The sequence below is a fragment of the Mycteria americana genome, chromosome 1, assembly GCF_035582795.1.
Source record: "Mycteria americana isolate JAX WOST 10 ecotype Jacksonville Zoo and Gardens chromosome 1, USCA_MyAme_1.0, whole genome shotgun sequence".
Taxonomy (NCBI): domain Eukaryota; kingdom Metazoa; phylum Chordata; class Aves; order Ciconiiformes; family Ciconiidae; genus Mycteria; species Mycteria americana.
In genome coordinates this window covers 177,965,544-177,984,530 of record NC_134365.1, presented here as the reverse complement: position 1 = coordinate 177,984,530, position 18,987 = coordinate 177,965,544, and the positions used below count along the sequence as shown (strand labels likewise).

The window sequence follows — 18,987 nt, the reverse complement described above, 5'->3', positions numbered from 1 at the left end:
AATCACCGTCAATGAAATGATAGTGAAAAATCTTAAGATCTTTTGATTATTTATGCCATTTTAAGTTCTTAAGATGAAAACCCATTGTTAATAGAAAAAAACCAATTACTTGGCAGTAGATAATTGTACTGAGTCTTTCATTTTCATTAAGACAATGCTTATTATATATTAATTTGAGTCCTTATTAACTGTTAAGAATATTCTCACTTCTATCTTTATTTTAATCACTGTCCATAGTTGTCTGAGATAAAGTGCATTAAATCAACGTCATAGGAACATAGTGAATAATTTCTTTCTTTATCAGAAACTGCTTAAAGAGCCCATTCACCACAAGAAATTCATGATCCTGACTGCTGATGTGTCATGACCTTACTGACTGATGAGTCAACAGAAGAAGATTCTGACTATTAATAAAGAAAATCAGGACTGAAGTTCAAATTGATGTAAATTTAACTTTATGTTTTCATTAATGCAAAATGTCACAAAATTTATCTGCTGCATAATTAATTTATCTTGGCTTTGATTTTATTCTTACATGTTAAATCTCAGAAGGAAAATACATGTATAAATATAAAGACATTAATCATTCTAAGCTTATACATTTTTTAAATCATTAAAAGATAATTTATAAAATATTTTAACTATTTTTAAAATTATTTCATTGTTGTCTGTTTCAATGATTTAAAATTAATAAGATGCTTTCCAAAGAATTTTTAGGTTTTCAAAAAGTAATTATTGTTTATCAAATATTTTTAACCTGTGTGATGGCTTAAGGCATATTTACAAACTCTGTCTACAGTTTTAGAGAACTAAGAATTTAGGGTAGGATTCTTCCCCATAAGTAGGAATATGTACAGTGGAACAGAACAACTGAGGTGGCGTATTCCCGTTTCCATGGGAAAAAAAAAAAAAAGCGTGTTTAGGATTAATCAATTTGTGGCTTGGGAGCAGTTTCTGCCTCTAAAGGTACAACGGATATTATTGAGAAGACTTTGCAAACTGAAAATCTGCTTCCTGAATCTATTTTTTTTCTCCTTAAATAAAAAAGCCTACATCAGTTTTATCCATATTGGAAGTTGATTGTAAATCTATTACCATGAGTTTTACTACTGAAAGGAAAAAAAATATTAAAAGCTAACTTTAATTTTTTATATTCTATTTTATATATATCACTGAATTAATATATAAAAACGCTTTTACATTGGAAGATACTTCTTGTGTAATTACCAAAGACCATCTTGACTGGGCTCCACAGTTAATTCTTATAGTAATTTCACTAATGGTCTGTCGTGTTTGCCGTATAAGTGTGATTAAGCTGCTACTGTCTAATTGAAAGATCTTTTGGACTTTACAACATGCTCATGAACTCCTTGTTAGGTTAGAGTGAATCTGTTGCTGTTTGTTTACTACTTTTTGACTGAATATTAGATAATATTATGGCTAGCAACCACAGATCAATCACTTCACAAAATGGCAAGAATGCAACAAATAATAAAGAACCGTAAATTGTTAAGAAAGTTTAACCTAGAACTGGGATATTTTCCAGGACTTAATATAATCCTTTAACTTCTAATTTATTTATTTTTTAAAAATCTCAAAGTCACTTCTGAAAATAAAAAATTTCAAAAAAAATAAGAAATAATCTAGAAGTTAAATATATCCTCAACCTGAAAAATCAACATGGGTGGTATTACTTTAACGAAATGTAGGTATCTGCGTCTGAGTAAACTCCCTTTATGGTAGCAGAGAAAAATAAATGAGTCCAAGATGGATGTCATCTTAATCTAATATATGCTAGGGTAAAAGGTCAAAAATTAAACGACAAGCATAAACAAGGACCCACACATCATATTCACACTTCAGATGCAGATAAGCTTTGCACAACAGAGGACTGTCCACTTACAAAGTTGGCTACTATCATTCAGCAAAGCGTTGAATTACATCAGTTATAATCCACTGAAGCTAAGTTAAAGTCTGAAAATAAAACTATAAATCTTTTCGTTTAGAATTTTTGTGAAGCAGAATGTTAGTACCAATATAAATTTTTTAATCTACAAAGGTATTCCCAGAATCAAATAATTATAAAAGTGATGACACTTGGACAGTCTTCTTCCATTTAGGTAGGCACAAGGGTCTAAATCCTTTCTTTATAAGGATATTTCAATCTAGAGCCTTAGAGATATGATTTGGGTACCACAGCTTAAATTACTTTTTATCAGCTGTACTTGGCAATAGCAAACAGCTCTTTTTTCCATTTAGGTGAAAAATTAAAACTAATAGCTTGAGATAGCTTTAATCAGTTATACAGAAACTAAGAATCTGAATTTGTACACAAACAGACTCAAAGCAATGACAGTTTCCTATAGCTCAAATGTGGCCATAAGGGCCACTGATTTTCAAATGTCATTTTACACTTCTTGCTTAAGATGTGATTTTTGCCTATAACGATGTGGGTGAATGAAGCAAATACACCAAGTGTAGTTGCAGAATCTTGATTGAATGTTTTCATTTTTCTTTGAAACACAGAAGAAAACCCTCATAAATAACTCTTTCTTAGCCAAATGAGACAGAATATTCCCAGCCAGTCCAGTATAGTCCTATGTAGTTGCAACTGTTTACCTATGTCCAAAAGAAAAAAAAAGAAAATATTTTGCAAAAGAATTACCAAGCATTGCTTTCCAATAAGTAATCCAGTTCTAAGAAACAAGACTGAGAACTTTTTTTTTTTAATATAGGTATAATTTGTCAATTGCAGTTATGTAGGGACATATAGAATCAGCCTATTCCTAGCCTTATGTGGCTCTTTATTCAGCCTTAAGTATTAATTTGGACATAACAGCATATAGCCAAAATCTTACAGAGAAATCATTGCATTTAGTCCTGGACCAAAGTGCTGTCTAGGTAAGACTTCATTGGTAGATTCAGCCATTACATTGGTCCTGCAGAGAGGATTTAGACTCTCTGCCTAGCATTTTTCTTAATATCAACATATTAAAATTCATCTTCAGATGGATACAAGAGTTTTCTTTCAAATATGACTAGAATAAAAGCCTCAGTGTTGGCCTATGAAAAAAAGAAGTGTTCTTTTTTTTTAAAAAAAAAAAAAACAAACAGTCTGCATTTTCGCCTTTATAGGCATATTTTTAATGTTGTTTTCTGTGTTAGCCAAGTATAAGAAAAATTGAAAAATTATAGTTAAGCATAAATAATAATATTTTTCCATGTAGGTAGATTAGGTAGTTTATATTTTGGACTTGTTATCTTCACAAGTGAATTAACCTAGAATTATCTATGGAAAAATAAAAAAGCCAATTGTAACTCTCGTAAAGCAAAGATAACTTAGATTCCACTAGTGAGTTGCACTACAACTTTTAAAAAGAAATCCAAAGGTATTGTACTGAGTATTTAAGCATGTGTGTATGTATGATACAAGAGATGCCAAAAATACATATTCTTGAAAAAACTGTTTAAGATACAATACTAAATAAAAAATATATTAAATGTGTAGGAAAAATTATATTTAATTAAAATTTACAAGGTAATGAAGTATGTAATGTCTTAAAGCTAGAGGTAACATAGTAGGATAGTATTAATGGAACTCCTTACCAGTTCAGTAATTTTGTGGCAGAATTATTCCTTCATAAAGTAATAAATTGGGGAAAAAAAAAAAGAAAATAAACCAATTATTAAATCAATGTATTCTACATAATAAGAGTCCCACAAATAAAATATTGTCATAAAGCAAATATTTTTAATTCCTTTGCTTTCACTTGATGAAATAAAGAAAAAAGTCATATTTTAACAATAAATGTCGAAAATTTCAGCAGATTTTTAAAATACGCATTCAGTGCAAATACCAGAAAAAGTTTCAGATACTAGAGACCTCAACAGATCCCTAATAGCAAAACAATACCTGATCACATTGAAACAAGTGAAGGAGAAACCAAAGGTAACAAATAGGTTGATACCACAAATTTATAATGAACAAGGCCATTACAATAAAAATTATGCAGCTTAAAGATGCTGTTTATGAGGTGAATATGGAGAGTGATCACCTTACTTCATTTTATGCCAAATAAACTTTGTTTGGAAACAAAGCCTTTAAAGAATGGGTGTTACTAACACATTTTTTAAATATTTTGACCAGGAAAACACAGGCTAGAGGATTCATGAGCAGAGTAGATCAGATACACAGCAATGTAGCAAAAACCGTTAGTGTACAGGCTGAGTTTTACTTATTTCATAAAATGCTATGAAACATAGATTATTGCTTGTTCAACACTGAAAATCTAATGATGAATGATACGACTCCTTAGACCTAGATTGAAGGATAGTTTTCAAGTCAGTGAGAGTTTCACCTTCATCTTCCATTTGAAAAACATTTGCTGTGGCAGTTAAGCAATGATGTTATTTTAGATAGCGCTTAAGCCCCAATAAATACACATTTGTCTATGGAGTTACAGTCTATCAAAAAAGCATTCGAGGCAAAGCAGAAACCAGTAAAATAGAATAGGACTATAAATAAAAGCTTGATACAGCCTTAACAGTTACATCCATGGTAACTGTAAAATAAACTAAAAATGTAGAGAATAAAGAGAATCCTTTTTCTTCTTTCTCCACTAGCTTGCAGGATAGTATCTTCTTTTTATGTACCACCATTGGTGGGCTACAGAGAAGGCAACAATGGAAAATTCACATCTTCCATTAAGGGACAAACAAAAATAAGTAGGGATTTGTTTTGTTGTTTTTTGGGTTTTTTTTAAGTTTTAAAGCAAAATAATTCCAAATTTTATGTATGTTGTGTATATGTGCAAGAAACCACTATGAGGAGAGAAAAAAGTAGAGAGGTAAATAAACAGATGCATGAGAATCTGAGATTCCTTTATGGATATGAGGGCAGGTACGAACTGAAGTGTCCTCATGGACAGAAGCCTGGAGATGAAAGGCTGGAAGAAAGAAATGTCAGTAAAATAGGGAGAATTAAATCAGCATTGAAACCAACAGACTGATCTTATAGTAGCTTATACCCTAATGGTATGATAAACCTGTAATTATTTATGATTAATTCATTTTCCCAAAAGTGCTATAAGCAAACCAACTATTTATAAAGAAAATAACTCTTGAAAGACATAGTCATATTTTTTGCAGAATGTTTGCTGTAGTGTCAAAAGCTAGAACACTGGGTAAAGAAAACTTTTCCAGATACTAGTTTGTTAGAGCATACTGGTATCTATGATTTGCTCATTGCACATTGTTTATTTTAAAACAAGCAATCGATCAACCCCAATAATCAGCCTGAAAATAATACAGCCCTTCATACAACCACATATGTATAGTACCAAACAAATTCTACTGCATTAGGCAATGACATTCCATATTTCCAGATGTATTCAGCTCAACTGTTGGATATTTAGATACTCTGAGCAAACAACCATGATGTCTGTTCAAATCAAGCTTAAAACAACAGAGCTGTGAGTCTGATGCATTCTATACATGTCAAATCTGTGGTATATTCTGCTCATGCAGGAAATCTGAGATGCTTTTGGACCTTGACATATTGGCAGTCAATACTTTCAGTCATGAAGAACACATTCATATATTGTATATGTGCTTCATGAGTACAAAGAAAAATGTCCACCGCTTTGCTATTTGTGTAACATGAAGAAACAGTTTCCACCTTTAATCTGTCCCTTCTTCATTTACATTCTTGTACAAAAGATTATTCACTAGCATTAATTTGACAGTATGACTGGGATGGAAAACAGAACAGCTCAAGGAAAAAGACTCATGTCATGTGTCCCAAAAAGGTTCATTGAGTCAATATCTTGTTGGAAATATCTTTATTTTGTGCAATGGTAAATCTTTCTGGGTACATCAGCATCTCACTATACCAGAGGTGCGTGTTCTCCCTCTTTATGTGGTGATATCTGGCCACAGATTAAAAACAAAAACAAACAAACAAAAACACCTCCCCCCCCCCCCCCCCCCGAAAACACAAAACGAAACCCCCAAACCTATAACCACCTACCTAAGCATTAAGTAGAGTGTAATAATTCTTCAACAGGCTAGCTTACCAGAGCACAGCAATGCTCTGACATAGCTGTATTGTTTACCCTTTCAGAAGCAGCTCTTCAGAGATTAGTTTGAGAATCTTTCTTTTATGCAATATTGACTAGTACCATGTACCCCTATGTAGTTAAACTATTGTTATTTTTTAATGTTGAAATCTCAGGGGAAATATGTCATTCTAGCTTTCACTATTTGTTGACAGAAGACCTGAGCCTTTTAAAGTATTTTTTTCTGTGATATTGATTTGCATGTATATTAGATTTTTGCTTTGGATTTTTCTCCTAATCATCAGCAACATTACAGGGATATTTTTTTCTGAATTATTAAGTACCTTGTCATTGTACTTTGCACCCTTAATAAGTAGTAGTTCATGACCCAATTCACTAAAGAGCTAGAAATCATAATGGCAACGCTTATAATAATTTCTAAGTCAGGTTCTCAGGATAATAGTGTGGCAGAGTTGAGAATCTGGTGTCTCATCTACAAAACTGCACGTATATACAGAGACGGCAGGCAGATCTTTACTTCTATAAATTTGCATTATATTAACATGTCAGTATAATATCTTCTGGCCCAAGGGGGCAGGGGTATTTTTATAATTCTTTTAATCAGCCTTGATACCTGCCTATGAATAAACACAGGAAGAGTTTTTTTCAACAATGTGTCACTGAATATTCACTAAGAAAGGTATGTCAGGTCTAATTCTCCAATTTATCATATACTAGATTCCCAGCTTGGCCTATGGCAGTCCTATATGCAGCATCCAAAGAACTATACTTATATTTCATACCCAGTTAAGATTATGGTTGTGAAAATTAAATATCAGGTTTAATTAACTGATGCATAATTTAAAACAAATTGGACTTTAACATCATTACTTTTTTTTATGTTGACACCAATAGTATGGAAGAAAAGTGGTTTGAGAATTAAGAGGGCAAGGAAAAGCAACAGTATTAGTTACAATTAACACACAATTGTCGAAATATGCTTCTGTGGATGTGGATGAGAAAGGAGATTGTTAGGAATTTACAGCTACCTGGAAACTAAATAAATGCAGAGCTTAAAATGGTGGAGTAAAGTCTGGGTGTTACTTAATCAAGTTTAATACTTGGATAACAAGTCACTGATTTATTTGTCTCCTCACCTTCAATGTCATGATACAGCATATGTCTGCCCTCTTCTTAAAAGGTAATTTCCTTATTTAAAAAATTAGTTGTTGGATACAAGTTTATCCTTCCCGGTTAAAATTCTGTGTCTCTACAAATATAAAAATGCAGAGACTAGAGTAAAGCTAACAACATAGATAATTTTTTCTTTGCCATTTTGTGTCCGGAAGTGTCAGTATGAAACTGTATTTCCTGTTATTTTATAAAAACTGACACTTTTTAAAATTTCATTTTGTGAAATTAGGTCTATATACAGATAAGGAAAGGCAGAGTTAGAAGTATGATAGGCAGTTTTCCATTATTTTGTAACATCACAGAAAAGCAATTTAAAAATCCCATTCCAATCTCCAAGTATAAATAATTGAAACTGTACAGATCTCAGCACCTAATTAGACATAATAGGTTTTTTGCTACATAGCTTTATGAAGGCAATCAAAAGGAAAATGCCTGCCATTGCCCACTGGACAATATTCATTTTTAGATCTCATTTAGCTAAAAAATAACACTATTTGCTTTCATAAATCTCTAAGTCTAAATGCTTAGGAGAATTATTTTCCAGGTAGAAAACTGTTCTTCCCAATAGATGGCAACTAACATGGTACTGCAACATATTATCCTTCTTTCTTGTACTTTTTTTTTTTTGTCTGTATGTGCAATTTGACTGCAAAATTTATTTTAGTATTTTCAAAATTTTTTTTAGTTCAGGAATCTGTCAGTTTCAGATTGTACTGATGAACAGCAATATGATGAGACACAATTTAGCTAGGACACTTTTTAATCAAGACCATACATATTCCCCAAAAAGCATCTTTATTACAGGAAATAAAGTTCAATAGATACTGACTTCTGTATGACTAAATAAATAACAAACATCGAGTTATTAAGGTTTTCATCATTTTCAGGGAAATATTAAGATTTCTTTCTATTGTACTTACTGCACCTAACTGCTCAATATATTACTGAAAACATATCTCCTTTTAAGAAAAAAGTTGTTTCCTTTCCTAAAAGAAATCCTCATAGTTGGGTTTCTAGTCTCAGCTGTCCAATAACTGTATGTGAACTAGCAAAGCCAAACTGTTCAGAATGTCATGAAAATGAAGGTAATACAGCAAAAGATAGATAGGATAAATTAGTCTCTCAATGCCAGAATTATTCTTTTCTACAAATTAAAAAAATGTAAGATCTGATTCCAGCAATTTCCAGTTTCTTTATTCAGATAAATAATAACCTTGATTATTTTTATTGCCATTCTCCTACAATAAAAGCTTCCCCTTCTGGATGTATCATTGTTTTTCTCAGTAAACAACAACAGAGCAGTAGTATCTTGTGGAACATTAAGCACAAGAGGATTTATTCTTTTTTTTGTGCCGTAAAGTATTTTTGTCATATTGTTGAAGATGAGATGCAGGAAGAAAAGCTATGAGGGCCTTGTGTCCTTTCTCTTATCTTAGCAAACAGTCCTGAAAGAGTTGACAGTATTATTCTTGTGTGCATTTTGCTTAATGACAATAAGACTTCAAGCGTCAGCTGGAAATTGTTATTTTCTTATTTAGGAAGAGGAAAAGCCCATTCTATATAATATATTTTCATAAAAACATTTTCTACATTCTGACTGTAAATCTAGATGGGTGTTTATTATCTAATAGGCATAGAACACAGAAAATAACACATTTATGTACTCTGATTTCACTTTAGTGTAGGACACTTATAGTCAACATGAAAACCCGCTTCATAAAGTCAAGATGAACTCTGATTTTCCAACACACTGTTCAGTATCTTGACTACAAAAAGGTGAAAAATCTTATCTCAAGACACCATGCAGAAATTAGCTGCACCATTTAGAACAAATAAAATGTATATAGAGTTCAGTACCTTTGCTCTTTAAGGAGGAATTCTACAGTGTGCTAATAGGATTGGAACTCTGACATTTCAACACAGACTACTTCAAATGAATTTAATTTTTTTTCTATTAAAACAAATGACCTGGAACATTCAGAAAAGAGAATAGTCTTGTTTCATCAATTTTACTGGAAAATATTTTTCTTTGTGATTTTGGTAGAAAGTATCCCTTAAGATTTCGATTGCAGTATTGTCATTTGTGGTTTTCATGGACTGTTCAGTAACTTCAGGACAGATTTTGATACAGAGGTGAGATGTACTGCACTCCATTCTGTGTGATGGGGAGGCTAAAAGCAACACCTTTGGGACTACCTTTTAATCCATACGTGTGATATAAAAATCACCTAGAAGTTCTGGCATCTAACTCTGAGAGCAAACCATAAGAACCAGTAATTCTTGACTATTGAATTCTTCATATATGACACAATCTGGTCTGAAATTCTTCATATATGACACAGTCTGCTGTAATGTAAAGGGTGTATTTATTTATTTGCTTGGGGGTGGGGGTAGTACCTTATCACTACTCAGTATAATTTTTTGAAACATATGGGGCAAGCACTGCCTAATGGTGAAAGTAAATACTTCTGCATTGCTTAGAACTTTTCCAACTTGGCTTCTTAGAAAATATAATGCAAGAATCAGACTGTGGGGTTTTATAGATAGCTGGGTCTGAGCACAGGTAATAGAGGCAGACAACAAATGCAACAGTTTGTGCAGCAGCTTCCACAAAAGGGGGCCAGAAACTCTACTGAGGGCAGGATATGTGTGTTCTGCAATAGTGGCTCCAGGGAATATGGCCCTGGAGAAAAGAGAAGCCCAGGAAAGCTGATAGATTTTTTCAGGGATCAACTCCTTTAAGCTCAAAAAATTTCCATCTTGATGTGCAGGAGATCAAGCAAAGGCATTAGGAGGCCTACATGGATGGATTGCAAGCTCCTGATTAAAATCAAAGAGAAAGCATGCAAAAGGTAGAAAAATGACCCAGGAGAAATACAGAGGCAATGTCTGAGCTTGTAGGACTTGGTTAGGAAAGCCAAAACTCATTTTGAGTTGAATCTGATGAGTGACTTGAAGGGCAACAAGAAAGGCTTCCTCAGGTCTTTCAACAGCAAAAGGAAGACTAGGGAAAATGGGGGCTTGCTGTGACTGGGGCAGGGGACTTAGTGAGAAAGACCACAAAAAAGGCTGAGCTACTCAATGCCTCCTTTGCCTCAGTCTTTAAGACTGGCTTCATGAGTCCCAGGTCCCTGAAACAAGGGGGGGGGACGTCTGGCACAAGGAAGACTTACCCTCAGTGGAGGAGGATCAAGTTAAGGAACATTTAAGCAAGCTGGACATGTACAAGTCCATGGAACCTGACAGCATGCACCCACGAGTGCTGAGGGAGTTGGCTGATGTCATTGTGAGGCTCTCAATTTATCTTTGAAAGGTCATGGTGATCAGGAGAGGTTCCTGAGGACTGGAAGAAAGCAAAATGCCACTTGTATCTTCAATAAGGGCAAGAAGATGGGTCTGGGAGGATACAGGCCAGTTAGCCTCACCATGATCTCTGAGAAGGTGATGGAGCAAATAATACTGGAACCAGTTTCAGTCCATATTAAGGACAAGAAGTTGACTGGGAATAGTCAGCATTAATTTATGAAAAAGAAATCATTCCTGACCAACCTGACTAACTGAACTGCCACAGTCAGAGGGTTGTAATCAGAAGCACAAAGTCCAGCTGGAAGCCACTAGTGATGTTTCCCAGGGGCCAATGTGTTCATCATTAATGATTAATTTCATTAATGACCTGAATGATGGGACAGAATGCACTCTCAGCAAGTTGGCAGATGACAAAAACAGTGAGGAGTGGTTGATGGTTATGTTGCCATCAGAGAAACCTCAACAGGCTGGAAAATGAGCTGATGGAAATCTCATGAGGTTCAACAAAGGCAAATGGCATGTCCTGCAAGTGGGGAGGAATAACCCCATGCACCAGTACAGGCTGGGGACTGATTAACAGGAAAGCAGTCTGTAGAAAAGGTCCTGGGGGTCCTGGTGGACAATAGGTTGGACAAGAGACAGTAATGTGTGCTTGCAGCAAAGGCGGACAACAGTATCCTGTGTTGTATTAGGAAGAGTGTTGCCAGCAGGATGAGGGAGACGATCTTCCCCGCTACTCAGCCCGGGTGAAACACACCTGGAGTACCTCATCCAGTTCTGCGCTCTCCAGTACAAGAGAGACATTGACTTACTGGAGTGAGTCCAGTGAAGGGCCACAAAAAAGATTAAGGGCCTGGAGTATCTCACACATGAGGAGAGTCTTAGAGAGCTGGGACTGTTTAGTCTGGAGTAGGGAAGTCTCAGGGGACTCAAGGTGTGTAAATACCTAATGGGAGGGAGTAAAGAAAATGGAGCCATGGTGTCCTCAGTAGTATTGAGTGAAATACAGTCTGAAATACAGAAAATACCATCTAAATGTAAAGAAAACCAACTTTTTTTACTGTGAGGTTGGTACACTGGCCCAGATTTCCTAGAGAGGCTGTGCAGTCTTTATCCTAGGAGTTATTTATAAGCCATCTGGACATGGTCCTGGGCAACTGACTCTAGGTGACCCTGCTTTGAGCAGTGGGGTTGGTTAGACAATCTCCAGAGACGCCTGCCAACCTCAGCCACTCTGTGACAGATCTACTCTAAGTGATTCTGGGATTCTGAAACTACAATAGGACAATGGGAACAGAATTACAGCCCATTGAACACCTTGTTTTTCAGGTTTCAATCAGTTTTCTTTAAAGCCTGACGCAGGATCAGATGACAATAACGCAAGGAACATTGCCAAGTTATTAATTTTTTTGTCAGTTTTAACGCTGTATTTAAATAACTTCAGCCATTGCTTGATGAAGACAATTGGTTAACACACTTTATAAATCCTTAGTGGTTGTAACTCATGATTATCAATTGTGCTTAAATAAGTATTCCATTTCTAAGTATACTATTGAATCTACAGTCAGTTGCTGATTTTGCAATGAATCGATTTGTTTTCTTAAATAAATGTCATCAGTAATATCAGGATTTTAATTTCTGCATTGCTTCACTTCACTGTTATGTTTTTATTTAAGCAGTTCTATACTTAGATTAAAAAGGCTCATCTTATTTAGCAATTTTAAAAATGTATTTATTTATAATTTACATTTTGGTATACTTACTGTAAAGTGTTAAACACAAAACCAAAAAAATATGTCTCACTAAATCTGTGTAGCTGACTTTGTAAAATTTGAAGGGCTTGTCATCTCATTTAATCATTTTAAATGAAAACTGATTCATCAACTGAAACAAAGGTTTGATGTTGATTTTTTCAGTACTACATTTTCATTGTCCCAGAATGAATTTTGGATCTTGTCAAGTAATGTGTCATTATCCAAAAAATGTGTAGAAAAATCCCTTAGATGATATGGATGAGAGAAAGATGATAGAAGAGAAGTGAAATAAAAGGAGTGGAGAGGCTGATGGTGGTAACAGATCAGGCAGAGAGATTTAGAGAGAAAATACAGATTTCTTTCAGCAGCCTTTAATAGTCTTTTCATTTTCAGCACACTCTTTCTTTTTAAGACGAAATTTCTATCATCTTAGTATTACCACATGATATTTGTATTGAAAAGTAAGCTGAAAGTGCTTGATAGTAAACAAGTTGCTGCTGCATATAGGAGAGAGGAAAATTGGTCTGGTCAATCCAGTCTTTCAAAATGTAACTGCCTAATCTGGAGATGTTTTACTTTCTTAACTAGAAAGCTGAATGTATTAAGGGATTACAGCCAGTACTTCTCCTACTTCCTATCACCATCGTGCCAGGCAAGAGGGTGAATGTCATAGCTGGTATCTTTCTGGGGATCCTTCCTTTTAGGAGAAATCATCAGCAAAACAGAATCAGCATCATCAACTTCACAATAAGAAAGGGTGAAAGTCAAGGAGACTGTTGTGTCCTATAAGACAGTATATAATCCTCTAAAAGTAAAAAGTAGTTGAAGAAATTAATGATGCTTCATAGCATGACTTACAAAAAATACAAATTTTTATATTTTGTAAATCTAGCCTTCCATGTTTCCACTTTTCAATACGTGTGATTAATGTTTTCATACTATTTTTAATAATTGTAAAAAACAAAACAAAACAAAACAAAATGAAACTATATAGTATGAGCACCTAGAAAAAGAAGAGGAAAAAACCCCAACATTTCTATAAAAACAAGTTGCTGATTGATGGGAATTTGTCTGCTTATATTTGCCTTGGGTTTTTGCTTTGGGCTTGTTTTCTTTGGCTGCCTTTTCTGTCACACAGACATAGATGTCTCAAATACATATGAAGTGGGTTTTTTTCCACCTCTAAAACTATATATACATCATTGTGTATTGTTATTAACAAATATTGAATATCAGTTTAATTGTGAGAGAGAATGAAAGCTTTTTATTGGCATTGCATCACAGAAGTAACAGCCTTTATCGATTTGATTTGATTAAAACAATCAAGTTATTTCATAAAATTATTATTACTGTGGTTGAAGCCATGTATTTTATACATGCTTCATAAAGCAAATTATTGGTTGTTTAAAGGAATGAAGGCATCTATTAGGGAAGTAACACTTTTCTTGAACACACAACTCTACTTTCATAAGTTCTAATTATACTTGTATATGCATATCCCATTAATAACCAAAATCTGTATACATTGAGCAAGCTCTGCAACAGCTCTGCAGTAGCAATGACCTGAGAAGGCAATATTTTGAGAGTCATTATTCACAGTTTGCATGGTCAAAAGGAAATATTCACAAAAAAGCAACTTAAAAATTAATGGAAAATTTATTGAAAACATTATTTTGGCTACTCCCAAAATGTTGTAAAGTCTAATCAAGTGTACTTACAGTATTGCAAGGTGCATATTTATTTATTTATTTATTTGACTCACATAAGGTTGTCTGGGATTTAAGTGCAATTTTTTTTTTTTAAGCATTAGAGCTGCCTCTATGAGTCACTAAGTTTTCCTATATTAGTAATTAAGTCCATTACCTGGACAGTGGGATATCTAGGTTCCAAAGATTGACCTAGTCAGTAAAGGACTACACTGAAAATGTGATCTCTTGCCTTTCAAGGTAGCCGTCAAGCTCTGGGTTAGATCTCCTCAGATCCTTCTGCAGGAGCTATTCTTATTATATGTTGTATTAATACAAATTGATAGAGGAATAATGGAATAGAGGAAAAGTGAGAAGAAAGATAGGGCCTTGATAGTTGTGGTAACTGAGTGCCAGGTCCCACTCCTTGAATATTTTTAATTTCAAACAATACAGAGCTATGGAAGCAAGAAAAAGGAAGAGCACTCTTCCCAGACTGGTAAGTGAGGCTCTCCACTGCAAGCAGAGTCCAGCAAATTAATTTTATTATTAATCTTGTGTTAGTCTTGTGCTTTGTATTAGTAAAATTCATATTATTCTATTATTTTAATATTGAGTTCATCCAGTTTTGGATGAATTTTTAAATGGCTTTTTTTCAGCCCGAAGAACTTGAAATAATGTGAGGAAAATGTCACAGAGTTGTAGAAAAATGTTTAATGATGTACTATTGAAGATAGCTTCTGTAAGTTCTGGTGAGTGACGTGAAGTTGTATTGGCAATGAGAACACTGAGCCTACCAGAATCATCTTTGGAGGACTGATAGAGCAAATCTGACATAGTCCTATCCATATGTAATAGAGAACTGTTTCTGGAGCAAACTATTCTCAGAAGAGCATCCAGATTTTTCTGCAGAGGAAACTATTTGGTTTGCCATGGCTCTCTGGAAAGAGGTATGGTTAGGAAACCAAGAATGAGTATTCAACCAGTTTGCTCTTACTTGACAGTGCTATTTGAAGACCAAATCACCAAAAGGTCTCTGATATATCATAATAGAGTGGTGAGTTTTCAGTAGGTGACTTTCTGTTGCCCCTACACCATAATATCTCTGCTACGCAACCTCTGTTAAGCAATAGATGAAGAATGGATGGAAGATAAGGAGACTTAACTGGAGTGGGAGGAGGGTGCATGAATGAAAAGTAGAAGAGAAACAATGGATTGACTGTTAAACAACAAGAAAGAAAAAACATATTATGCAATTAGATTCACTATAGAGGCCTAGCTGCTTGTCCCACAGAGATGTCTGTCCCACAAAGCATCTCGCTCTCTGTCATGGTATGTTAAATCATGTGCTAAATTTTACATTTCTGTCATTTCAACCTGTCATCAGTAGAACTCCTGCAATTACCAATTTGACAGGTTTGTCTAGCCAAGCCTTCAGAGTTATTAACTTTGGAAGAGAAGACAGATTCCGTCGAGAACAAATACTGAGAGAGACAGAGTCTATACCAAAGTCAAAGGGACTATTATATCCATGGCCAAATTTACCAAATTTTTATAGACTCATGGATTTTATGGCCTGATGTTACTGCTGTGATCATGTAGACTGACTTTCTGCAAGAGGAACACAGAATTTCTGCCTTAAGGACATGCCATCTCAAGGAGTTTGAGCATGTCTGTCTAAAAATGTATCAGTGTAGATATGAAGCTTCAAGCAACACAGAAACTAGGACATTCCTAAATTTGTAATTCCAATAAATCATTAGCATCATTGGTTAAAATATGGAATATTATTCTTAGGCTTAATTTAACAGGTTACTAATTCCAGTCACTAGATCTTATTATTCCTCTAACAGTTGGACTCTTAATCATACAATCTTTTCTTTATGCAGGTACTTATATGCTATGATTCAATTACCTCTTGGAAAAAAATATCTTGATAAACCCTACATCTTTTATGGAATTTCCAGCAGGTTTTCCAGATTTGTAATGGTTCTTTTGTAATTCTTTCTGAAGTTCCTCTATACTATTTACATTATTTACATATATAATACCTGCTTCCATTAGTTTTCATGGGTGTACCGTTAGAGGAACTCACTACCAGCTGTGACTACAGGCTTGTCAATCTGTTCCACTTTGCATTTATGCTTCTCAGATATCTACAAATATCAAAGCAAAATTTTAAAAAAAGGAGACAAAATACTTAACATAGACATAATACTACCTTCATGGAATGCAGCACCTTGTTTGGTTTTTTTATTTACCTATTAGAGAACTGGACTTTGAACATTAATATATTGAATATACATAGTCCAAAATGATGATTTGCCCTCACATATACAGCCATAACTATACCAAAACAGAATGAAATTAAATATTGCAGAATGTATTTGTCAAGTATTTTAAAACATAGTGAGCCAGAACTGAACCAGCTCTTAAGAAGCAAATGTAAGGATGTCAATGCAATTGGTATTCTGTAAAGAAGAGACTTTAAATGTGTAAACCCTTGCTATGTAATTAGTTGCTATGTATAAAATAGCAAGTTAGTATGTGCTATAGTCAGCAGCATGGAAGATTACTTTTGTACAGAAGCCCTTCTGTCTTTGTCCTGTATGGAAAGAATAATTTTCCTATAGCTTTGCCATTAAATTTTTCTATTATAGAAGCGATGCAAACTGGCAAACTAAACAGGCAATCTTGTATCGAAACCCTTAAAGTTCTCCAAGCAAAATGAACTTCCAGATTTCTTCATTGGTGTAGCTGTAACTATATTCACACCTTTTGGCAGAGGAGCGTGACATGAATCTCACACCAAACCAACATTTTTATTTTGGCAGTTTTCTAACTGCAACATTTCCCTGTGTCAGTGTGAGATTAATTTACATGGAAATGGAATTGAACATCATGATAGCAGAGTATGTAGAAGTTATTCACTAAGGTCAGACAAGTTCAGAGAACACTGATGAACTTTAAAATCCAGTTGAATTCACAACACAACAGCAAGTGGTAAATGCAAAGTAAAAGACATTGGGGAAAAAAATCTGAAGGAATTGTGCATCTCACAGGGTTCTACGTGCATTGTATAAGCCTGGTAAAGTTCTCATTATAGAGAAGTCATTGGAGACTATTTTCTGTATAAAGCCCGGTTAAAGAGTATGACAGGAAATGCAGAGAGAAAATCCATTACATTAATGCAATGAGCTTATCAGTTTTCATTGTCAATCAAAAAAAAAGGCTAAATATCCATGAAAATGCAGGAATAACAGTATTTTGATTAAGAGGAAAGCAAATTTTCTACAAAAAGTGACTGAAATAATTGGGATGGTTTAATTTACAGCAGGAAAAAAGACAAGAATAAAACTCAAATATGAAAGGACATGACAGAAAGTATGAGATAGTGAATGAGATAAAAAGAGTAAATTGATGACAACTCTTTATGTCCTAATGAAAGAGCAAATAAGCTATTCGAGGAAGTAAAAGGTAGAAATTACAAAACTGATGAGGTGTTTTGACATGCATCATAGTTTCACTGTGAAATTCACTGCATAATAATACAACTCTGCTTATGTGTGAAGGTGAGAGAGGGTTTGTGTGTTTATCTAGACAATGATTATATATGCATGTATGTGTATAGAAACATTCACACACCTAAACTTTCTTTGAATACTATTAATTTTTTATCCCAACAAGAATCTGATTTTCTATTTAACTTTGCATTAAGTGAAGATTATATGCATAAAAAGTTAAAGAGTACAGTGGTTTTAATAACAGATTATAGCAAATACTTTTTTGACAATGTAAACCTGTTTATTCAGGATTTAAGAATATTTATAGCTATTAGATATTAGGGTAAAACCAAAAAAACAAACAAGCAAACAAACCAAAACAAAAAGCCCCCACAACTACAGCATATTATCTCCTGATTTTCTATGCGAACACTGACACATCTTCCCACATGTTTGCTACTGGTTGCGTTCTGAGATAAGATATTGAGCTTTATGAATCATGAGTTCAATTTAATATCCACTTTAATATTCTGGAAAAATTATAGCTGAAATATGTGGTTGAATAAAAAGCATTTATAAGCAAGACTATTCATACCAGAAGAAATTGGAGAATTAGTTCACAGAAAGTTATACAGAAAAAGGCAAGGCTCAGACTTTATAAGAAGGAAAATTTCAGTAAGGGTTAGTAGGGTTTTTAAATTATTTTTTTAAGTTTAAAAAAATACAAACAAAACCAAAACAAAACCAAAACCGACATCCAAAGTGCAGGAACACTTTCTGTGAACAGTGAGATGAGACTTGTTCAAACTCATTGATAAATATAGTTTTTAATGTCAAATTAAGCTTTGAATAAATTACTTGTCTGAAATAGAACAAAACACAGTTCTACACAGCAAGTGGAAACTTTACATTGTTTTAAATGAAAGACAGACTTTTCTACAAGAAAAAAATAAGCCCATTCTCTGAAACTTTAATGATCCACTGTTTTCTGACTTTTTGATGAGTTCAAATCATGTGAAATGGAGTGGAAAAAAAGGACACTGACTTAGGATTGCATTTAGGCTGAGATTTTCAGAATGATGCTCATTTGGGATCATGGATTCATAGAATGGATTTACTGAGCTCACTGTATTGTAACAAATGGCGCTTAGCTATAACTTATCTTCCAGAGCCTTCTAAGCTTAACTGAAGATACTGTGAGATAGAGAATTCATCAGTTCCTTTGAATGGGTGATTAAAACCCCTCATAGTTAAAAATTTGTTCCTTATTTAAATTTTTCCTACTTCAACTTCCATGCTTTACATTTTGTTTTACTTTTCCTCAGTAGATAAAAAATCCTTATATATCCAACATTCCTGTGAAGGTACATGTTCTGTTGTTATTTCTTTTTTTTTTGATAAAGTAAATTGATAAAGCAGTTTAAGGTTCTCACTGTAAGTTACTTGCTTGAGCCTTTGAATATGTTTTCTGATTCCGTGCCAGTCCACC

At 34.0% G+C, this 18,987-nt stretch overlaps 1 protein-coding gene across 2 annotated transcripts in view; it reads left to right on the top strand.

Moving 5' to 3' along the window:
- KLHL1 (kelch like family member 1) overlaps positions 1–18,987 on the top strand; it is a 251,190-nt gene that overhangs the window by 206,445 nt on the left and 25,758 nt on the right. The gene's annotated exons all lie outside the window — the stretch shown is intronic.